The sequence below is a fragment of the Macrotis lagotis genome, chromosome 6 (assembly GCF_037893015.1).
Source record: "Macrotis lagotis isolate mMagLag1 chromosome 6, bilby.v1.9.chrom.fasta, whole genome shotgun sequence".
Classification (NCBI taxonomy): Eukaryota; Metazoa; Chordata; class Mammalia; order Peramelemorphia; family Peramelidae; genus Macrotis; species Macrotis lagotis.
This window is the reverse complement of record NC_133663.1, coordinates 142,572,269-142,582,118: the sequence shown is the minus strand read 5'-3', so window position 1 is coordinate 142,582,118 and position 9,850 is coordinate 142,572,269.

Genomic DNA, 9,850 nt, shown 5'->3' with positions numbered 1-9,850 from the left:
TTTTATGATAATTTCAGGTGTTAATTGTTGGAAGATCCAGTAAGATTAAATTCCATTCTAGACCTGCTTTTCACAAATAAGAAGGGAATATTCCCAGGAGGAGAAATTTTGGAACCTTGACCAGAAGTAGACTTTGCTAACCCTTGAGTTTATTATAGAGTAGTTTGTAGTAATTGAAATTAAATTCTACATAGTAAGTTATTTGTGGAAGTAAAGGAAACAAATCAAATTCCAAAGTTAAAAAATAATATTCTGAAGGATAAATAACTCCTGGAAAAGGGTGAAAGATATTAGAATTAATCAGTTAGAATGAAGCATAGAAAATTAAACAATTAACTTATAATTGAAAAATAAAATGACCAAACAAACTTCAGGTACTTTTAATTACCTTAGGAAAAAACCAAACTCCTTTTGTTTTAGCCTTTAAAGACTTTCAAAAGTTGATAACAGATTATAGATCCAGATTATTTACTTCCATGGAATTACTACATTTTCCTTTATATTCATTTTGATCTTCCTGTTTTCTAGACATCGAATTCAATATACAACTTTCATGTCTTTCAATCTTACATCATTTATTTTTTTACTAATTGTCAAAATGAAGTAAAAATAATTATTCTTTTTATTTTGAAATTTTTAATTTCCAACTTCTCTTAATTCCTCTTTCCCCAGACCTCTCATTGAATAAGCAAACAATTTCATATAGGTGACATATGTGTAGTCATGCAAAACATTTCCATATTAGTCATTTTGTAAAAGAAATTATAACCCCCCCAAAAAAACAAGAAAATCAAAAGTTAAAAAAGTGTACTTCAATTAATATTCAAGGACTATCAGTCATTTCTGTATGGATGAATAGCATTTTTCATAAATTCTTTAGAATATTCTTGGATTATTTTATTTCTGAGAAAAGGTAATCTGAAAACTTTTGATCATCTAACATTATTGCAGCAACTATGTATGGTGTTCTGGTTCTACTCATTTCATTTTACTTCAGTTCATGCAAGTTTTTCCATATTTTTCTGAGAAAATCTTGCTAATCATTATTTATGGCCACACAGTATTCCATTCACTACAAGAGTATGCCATCAAAACCACATACCACTTTTTTTAGTCATTTCCCCCACTGATGATCCTCCACTTATCACTTCCTGAAAGAAATCTGAAAATGAAAAATCCCAGGAGTATTCTAGCAAAATTCCAAAATTCCCAATTCTTTCTTTTGATTTTTGTTGCTGTTTTTAATCACTTTTGAGATACAGACCTAGTAGTGGTACTGCTGGGTAAAAAAATATGCCTGGTTTTATTAGACCTCTGGTCATAATTTCAAATTGCTCTACATGATGATTGAATCAGATCACCAAGTTCACCAACAACACATTGTTTCAATTTTCCCACATTGTGGACAACATTTGTCATTTCTCTTTTCTGTTCTTTTAGCCAATGGAATAGGTATCAGTTACCTCAGAACTGTTTTAATTGCACTTCGCTAATCAGTAGAGATTTAGAGTTTTTTAATAAGGATATCCATTTCTATCTCTGTCTTTCTATCTATCTATCTATCTATCTATCTATCTATTTTTCTATCTATCTATCTATCTATCTATCTAATCTAGATCTAGATCTAGCTTTGAGAATTTCAGCTATTCATTTCTTTTGATTATTTATCAATTAATGGATTTTTTATTAATTTGGTTCAGTTTTCAATATATATTTGTCATCTTTTTCAGAGATACTTACTTCAACATGCTTTTTTTCACAGAAATGATTGCCAACTGTATCTTCCTCCATCCTGTTCCCAATCCATGTTTATTCTCTACTGTCTCCTTTTAACCAGTCTCTCCTCAAAAGTGTTTTGCTTCTCTCTACCAACTCCCCCAATCCCCCATCCCTTTTATCATCACCCTCATTCTCTTTTAACCTTCTCCTTCTCTCTTGTTTGATAAGATAGATTTATATATACAACTCTATTTTATTCCCTCTTTAATTCTTCTGACAGTAAGATTCAAGTATTCCTTACCATTTCCCCCATATTCCTCTCCACTCCAAATGCTTATTTTCAGACCACTTTTATGAGATAATTTAATACATTCTACCTCTCTGTCTCTCAGTGCATTCTTCATCACTTTGACTTTTAGATATTATCTAACTATACATACGTTTTTATTGTCCTAATTATGAGAAAGTTCATATGAGTTGCATGTATCATCTGTCCATATAGCAAAATAAACAGTTTAACATTATTAACTCTCTTATGGCCCCTTTTCCTGTTTACCTTTTTATGGTTTTTCTTGAGTCCTAAATTTAGAAGTTGAATTTTGTCTTTGATTCTGGCCTTTTCATCAAGAATTCTTGAGGACTTCCAGCCAAGATGGAGGAGAAAAGACAAGCACTGCATTAAGTGCTCCCTGTGTCCCCACAAAAATAACATGAAAGCAGAAATTTCTTAACAGAAACTTAATCAACAAAACCCAGAAAAAGAAGCTAGCAGAACACTTACCAACAAGGTCTGTCTCAGGGGATCCTGGGTGAACTGGGAGAACAGACCAGAGGGTCAGTGCAGGCAGCAGTGAGGGAAACCAAGGGACTGCTGTTAGTCACAGAGACTTTGGTGAGAGGGAGGTTGAGAACCAACTTAATCCAGGGAGTCTTTGGCCAGGGGGAGGGAAGGTCTGCAAGCCTGGAAATCTTCCAGCTCCTTGCATGACCAGAGCTCCATATTTTTGTAGCATTCTTCCAGGAACAAAGGGTAGCTGTGCACCCCCCCCCCCCATTCCCTCAGGCACAGGCGTGGACTAAGGAGCACACTCAGTTGAAAGGGAAATTTGCTTCCAGACCATTGTTCAAGGTCAACTGAGACCCTGCCCCTCCACCCTCCCTAGTCACTCCCTCCAGGTTTAAGAGAGGATATCAATAATTCCAGAGAAAGCAAACAGTGCCCCTTACTGGCCAACCCATAGAATTACTAAGTCAAGAACACAAAAGCACTAGGATCTTTAAAAGGAAACATCTGAGAACCAGTCCATATACCAATAGAAGATCCTACAGAAATGAAGAAAAGACAGTGATATGGGGGACATCCCCATGGAAAAATACTTGGAAGTACCAGATTCTAATCCTGAGAGATCTAGCACTTCTGAGGAGGATATGAATTGGTCTCCAGCCCAGAAAGACTTCCTTGATGAAATCAGGAAGGAGTTTAAAAATCAATTGGAAAAGTTGGGAAAAGAAACAAAAAAAATTAACATATTGCAAGAGAAAATTAACATCTCACAACAAGAAAACAAAACATTGGAAAATACAATTGGACAAATACAAAATGAGAATAATTCTCTCAAATCCTCAATTGGGGAAATGCAAAAAGAAAGTAATTCTCTCAAAACTGCAATTGGGTAAATGAAAAACTCCTTCAATAATAGAATTGACCAATTGGAAAAGGAGTTGCAAAAGTAAATGAAGAAAATTCTTCTCTAAAGATAAGAATGGAATCTGTGGAAATAATGACTTTATGAGACAAAATCCAATGACCTAAAGAACTGATTAAGAAGGCACAATCTGAGAATTATAGGACTTCCTGAAAACATCAAAGAAAAAAAAGACTGAATGTAATATTACAGGATTTAGTGATGTAAAAATGCCTTGATATCATGAAACCAGAAGCAAAATAGTAATGGAAAGAGTATATCGATCCCCTCCAGAAAGAGATCCTAAAATGAAAACACGAAGAAATATTGTGGCCAAATTCCAGAACTATCAAATAAAAGATTCTGCAAGTAGCCAGAAAGAAACAATTTAAATACCAAGGAGTCACAGTAAGTATTACACAGGACCTGGCCACATCAACATTAAGGGATTGAAGGTCCTGGAATGACATATTCTGAAGAGCAAGGGAGCTTGGAGTACAGCCAATAATCTACTATCCAGCAAAGCTGAACCTTCTCTTCCAAAGTAAACAATGGGCATTTAAAGAAATGGAAGACTTCCAACAATTTCTGATGAAAAGCTCAGAGCTAAATAGAAAAGTTGGACATCAAACAGGAGGCACGAGAAAGACATGAAATGGTTAAAAAAAGGGGTCGGTAAGAAAAAAAAAACTGTTAACTAATAAGATAAAATTGTCTATATCCCCACTTGGGAGAAAGATTGTCATAACTCTTGAGACTATTATAGAGAATATATTTAGCCAGAAGTGAAGGAAACTCATGACTTGTCCATGAGACAGCAATCCAATAAAATTAAAGTTATTCCCAACCTAGGAAAAAGACTCTAATAACTCTCAAAAAATGTAACTCTATTAGAATATACTTAGCCAGAAGTGATGAACACTCATAAATTTTCTGTGATTCAGATAAAATTATTTAAAAACAGTACCTCTATAAAAAAGGGGGTACAGTAAGATGACAGGAGGATGGAGAAGATTGAATGGAGTAAATCACATTACATTAAGAGGTACAAAAGGATTTTGCAATAGAGGGGAAGAAAGGAGGCGGTTAGAACAATCTGAATTGTCTTCTCATTAGACTTGGCTTAAAGTTAACTTATACACACTCAATGAAGTTAAGAAACTTATCTGACCTTTCAAATATTAACAGGAGAAAAGGGCAGGGGAGGATGAGAAGGAGGGAGAAAAAGGGGACCTATCGGAAGGAAGTGAGGGAAGAAGGGGAAAAGGGAAAGGGGAAAGAAAGGGGATGGGGGCTTCATATAGGAGGGAAAACAAGCAGAAGGGGGTGGTACGCAGAAACAAAATACTGGGGAATTAGGATAAAGGGAAAGTGGGAGGGGAAATGCAAAAAGAGGGAAGATAGCATGGAAGGCAATAAAGAGTTAATAATTATAACTTTGAATGTGAATTCTATCAAGCTTTTAAGGAACGATTGTTTCCAATTCTATTTAAACTCTTTGGAAAAATAGGTCAAGATTGGAACACTGCCTCACTCTTTCTATGATACCAATATGGTGCTGATACGTAAACCAGAAAGAGTTAAAATAGACAAAGAAAATTATAAACCCATCTCCCTGATGAATATAGATGCAAAAATCTTAAACAAAATCTTAGCAAAACAATTACAACAAGTTATCACTAGGATAATACGTCATGACCAAGTAGGATTAATCCCTGAAATGCAAGGTTGATTCAATATTAGGAAAAGTGTTAATATAATTAATTATATCAATTATATACCTATTAGAAATCATATGATCATATAAATAGGTGCTGAAAAAGCTTTTGAGAAAATACAGCACCCATTCCTACTAAAAGCACTAGAGAGTGTAGAAAAAAAATGATTTTTCCTCAGAATAATAAACAATATCTATCTGAAAACATCAGCAAACATTTATATGCACTGAGGATAGACTAAACACATTCCCAATAAGATCAGAGGTGAAACGAAGATGCCCATTATCACCAATACTATTCAATATTGTATTAGAAATTTTAGCTTCAGCAATAAGGGAAGAAAAACAAATTGAAGGAATTAGAATTGGGAAGGAAGAGATAAAACTCTCACTATTTGCAGATGACATGAGGGTATACCTAGTGAATTCCAAAAAGTCATCTAAAAACCTTCAAGAAATAATTAGCAACTTTACCAAAGTAGCAGGATATTTAAAATAATCCACATAAATCCTCAATATTTCTATATTTGATTAGCAAGATTCAGAGGAAAGAGATGGATAAATTCAATTGAAAGTAACCTCAGACAATATAAAATACCTGGGAGTCTATCTGCCAAGGCAGCTAGGTGATGCAGGGGATAGAGCACAGTCCCTGGAGTCAGGAGTACCTGAGTTCAAAACCAGCCTTGGATTTTTAATAATTACCTGGCTCTGTGGCCTTGGGCAAGTCTCTTAATCCCACTGTCTTGCAAAAAACCCAATAATACTAATGATAATGATAATAATAATAACAATAATAATAATAATAATAATAATAATAATAATAATAATAATAATAATAATAGAAAAGTAACCTCAAAAAAATATAAAATACCTGGGAGTCTATGTGACAAGGCAGACTCAAAAACTTTTTGAAAACAATTACAAAACGCATCTCACACAAATAAAATCAGATTTAAATAATTGGACAATCAACAACTGTTGATGGATAGGTCAAATAAAAATGATAATTCTATGAAACCTAAACCATCTGTTTAGTGCTCTACCAATCAAAATTCCAAAAAATTAATTTAATGAATTAAGAAAAAGTTGCAAGTAAATTCACATGGTAAAATGAAAAGTCAAGAATTTCCAGGGATTCAATGAAAAAATGTGCAAAAAATGTGACTGAGCCTTACCAAATCTAAATTATATTATAAAGAATCAGTCATCAAAACCGTCTGCTTTGGCTAATAAATAGACCAGTGAATCAGTGGAATAGACTAGGTGCAATAGCAGGAAACGATTATAGTTACCTGCTCTTTGGTTAACCCAAAGAGTGCTGCTATTGGGATAAAACTCTTTCTCAAATAAAAATTGTTGGGTAAATTGGAAGTTAGTATGGAAGAAACTTAGATTAGACCAAGATCTCACACCCTATACCAAGATAAGATTAAAATGGATACAGGATTTAGGGATAAAAAACAATATTGTATGCAAAATAGAAGATCAAAGAATAGTTTACCTGTCAGATCTATGGAAAGGGAAGCAGTTTATGACCAAGGAAGAGATGGAGAGCATCATTAAAAACAAACTAGGTAATTTCAATTGCATTAAATTAAATAGCTTTTGCACAGGCAAAACAATTGTAACCAAGATCAAAAGAAATGTAGGAAACTGGGAAACAATTTTTGTAACTAGTATTTCAGACATTTCTAAAATATACAGAGAACTGAGTCAAATTTAAAAAAAATGCCATTTCTCAATTTACTAATTGTCAAAAGATAAGCAAAGGCAATATATACAGATGAGGGAATCAAAGTGATCCATAGTCATGTGAAAAATTGCTCTAAATGATTACTAATTAGAGCAATTGCAAATTAAAGCATCTCTGAGGTACCACATCACATCTCTCAGACTAACCTATATGAGTAGAAAGGACAATGATCAGTGTTGCAAGGTATGTGGGGAATCTGAGATAGTAATACATTGTTGGTGGAACAGTGAACTCATACAACCTTTCTGGAGAGCAATTTGGAATTATGCCCAAAGGGCAACAAAAATGTGCATAGCCTTTGATCCAGCAATACCACTACTGGGTCTGTATCCTGAAGATATTATGAAAAAGGGTAAAATCATCCCTTGTACAAAAATATTCATAGTTTTTGGTAGCAAAGTTTTGGAAATTAAGTAAATGTCTTTCAATTGGGGAATGCCTTAACAAACTGTGGTATATTTATGTCATGGAAAACTATTAGTATATTAGAAAGCAGGAGGGATGGGAATTTAGAGTAGCTTGGAAGGATTTGCATTAACTGATCCTGAGCGAGATGAGCAGAACCAGAGAAACATTGTACAACCTAATAAACAGCATGGGGGTAATGATCATCCTTGATGAACTTGCTCATTTCATCAGTGCAACGATCAGGGACAACTTTTGGGTTGTCTGTAATGGAGGATACCATCTGTATTCAGAGAAACAATTATGGAGTTTAAACAAAGACCAAAGACTATTACCTTTAATTTTGAAAAAAAAAATTATCTTATTATGTAATTTTGCTATATCTTATACTTTATTTTTCTTCCTTAAGGATATGATTTCTCTCTCATCACATTCCACTGAGATCAATGTATACTATGGAAACAATATAAAGACTAACAGACTGACTTCTTGGGGGAGGGGGCAAGATTAGGGGAAAAATTGTAGACCTCAAAATAAAGAAAATCTCTAAAAAAAGAATTCGATAAAGTCCCCTATTTCATTGACCTACCTATTTTTAACCTTGAAGGATTATATTCTGTTTTGCCATTATGTGATTCTTGATTGTAATTCTAGCTCCTTTGCCCTATGCAAGATTATATTCTAAGTCTTATGATATTTTAATATAGAAGGTATTAAATCTTGTGTTATCTTGATTCTGACCCCATAATAATTGAATTGTTTGCTCCTCATTGCTTACAATATTTTCTTTTTGACCTGAGAACTCCTGAAATTGACTATAACATTTCTGGGAGTTTTCAGTTTTAGATTTGTTTTAGGAAGAATATTTTAGAAATGAGTCCTTTGTCAGAAAGGTATTGTTTTTTCAGAAAAAATACTATCCCTACATTTTTAAGGTGTCCTGTTCTTTCATTGATTATTTATGCCTTTTGCTTTTTAAAAAAAATTGCCCAATTTTGCTTTTTTTTAAGAAATTTTTTTGTTTGATTGCTTGTTAGTTTTTACAAGGCAAATGACCACAACTGTGATAAATTCAAATGAAAAGCTACAGAGGAATGATATCTTAAGGTATTGAAAATATTGGCAATTTGGATTGCTGATCTACTGCATGAAGTTTTAGAAAAATCATGGAGATAAAGATCTAGATTGTAGGATGGGTGAATACTTTTTTGTTAAAAAGGTAAGATATTGAGCACATAAGTTAAAGGTCAATGAATTTCACATGCTCTTAAAGCAAAATTTAAGAATAAATAGTAGTTCAAAAGTATATGTAGACTGTACTTCCAGGCAAATAGCAGAGAGAAGACAGGCACAGTGCTAGTCTCCTGATCTTCTCTCCTGATAGTCCCTTATATAAAATATGAAACAAACCTCTTAACAGAAAGCTTATCTACAAAACCCAGAAAGAGTAACTAGGAGAAGAAGATCTACCTTAAGGTTTGTTCTCCCAGATTGTGGTTGAGTTTGGCTGCAGAGGGTGGACTCTGACAGACATACAGGACAGGATCAGAGTCTGAGAGCTCCACTAGCCTGATCAGGAGGGTGGGTGAGAGCCTGGAAGCTTAAAAGCATGGCAAGCTTGATCAGCCACAGGGACAACCAGGGAGCAGTCATTGGCTGTGGTACTGACAATCTGAGCTTGCCTGCAGAGCTGGAGGGTGATTTCCAGTGCAGAAGAGCAACAGTCAAACCTTCTTTTCAGCTTAAGCCTCTTTCCAGAAGGAACATAATTACAACCCACATGTCCCCAAGGCTAAGAGCAGCTGACCTCCTTGCTCAGCTGTGAGCAATTACCTTACCCTAAGGCAAAATGAACCATTGGACAAAGATATAAGCACTCAACAGCTTCATCCATCCCCTCCAGGCTAAGGGAGGAGGCCTCAAATTAATGTCACAGACACACCAGAAAAAGCAACTAACACAAACTGCTGACTAAATCTAGTGAGTAAAGATTCTGGGAATCTCAACACAAAACTTCTGTGAGCCAGCCCCTTGGCAACATTAGATCTTAGAAAAAAAATGAAGAAAGGCCAGAGAAAAAGAGGGTCCATAGAGAAATTCCTAGAAAGGAAAGATGCTAACTCAGAGAGACCTAGATCCCTGAGGAGAATATGATCTGGTTCCAAGCACAGAAAGACTTCCTTGAAGAAATCAGGAAGGAGTTTAAAAATCAATTTGAAAATTTGGGAGAGACAATTAACACCTTGCAACAAGAAAACAAATCATGGGAAAATACAATTGGACAAAAGCAAAAAGAAAATAATTCTCTCAAAATCTCACTTGGTCAAATGGAAAACACTTTCAAAAATAGAATTGACCAATTGAAAAAGGAGTTGCAAAAGGTAAATGAAGAAATATATTCACTAAAAAAAAAGAATGGAGTCTGTAGAAACTAATGACTTCATGAGACAGCAAGAGTCTGTTAAACAAAAAAGCAAAAAATGGAAAAAAATAGAAAAAAATGTAAAATACCTCATCAGCAAAACCACTGACCTTGAGAATAGATAGAGAAGGGACAACCTGATAATT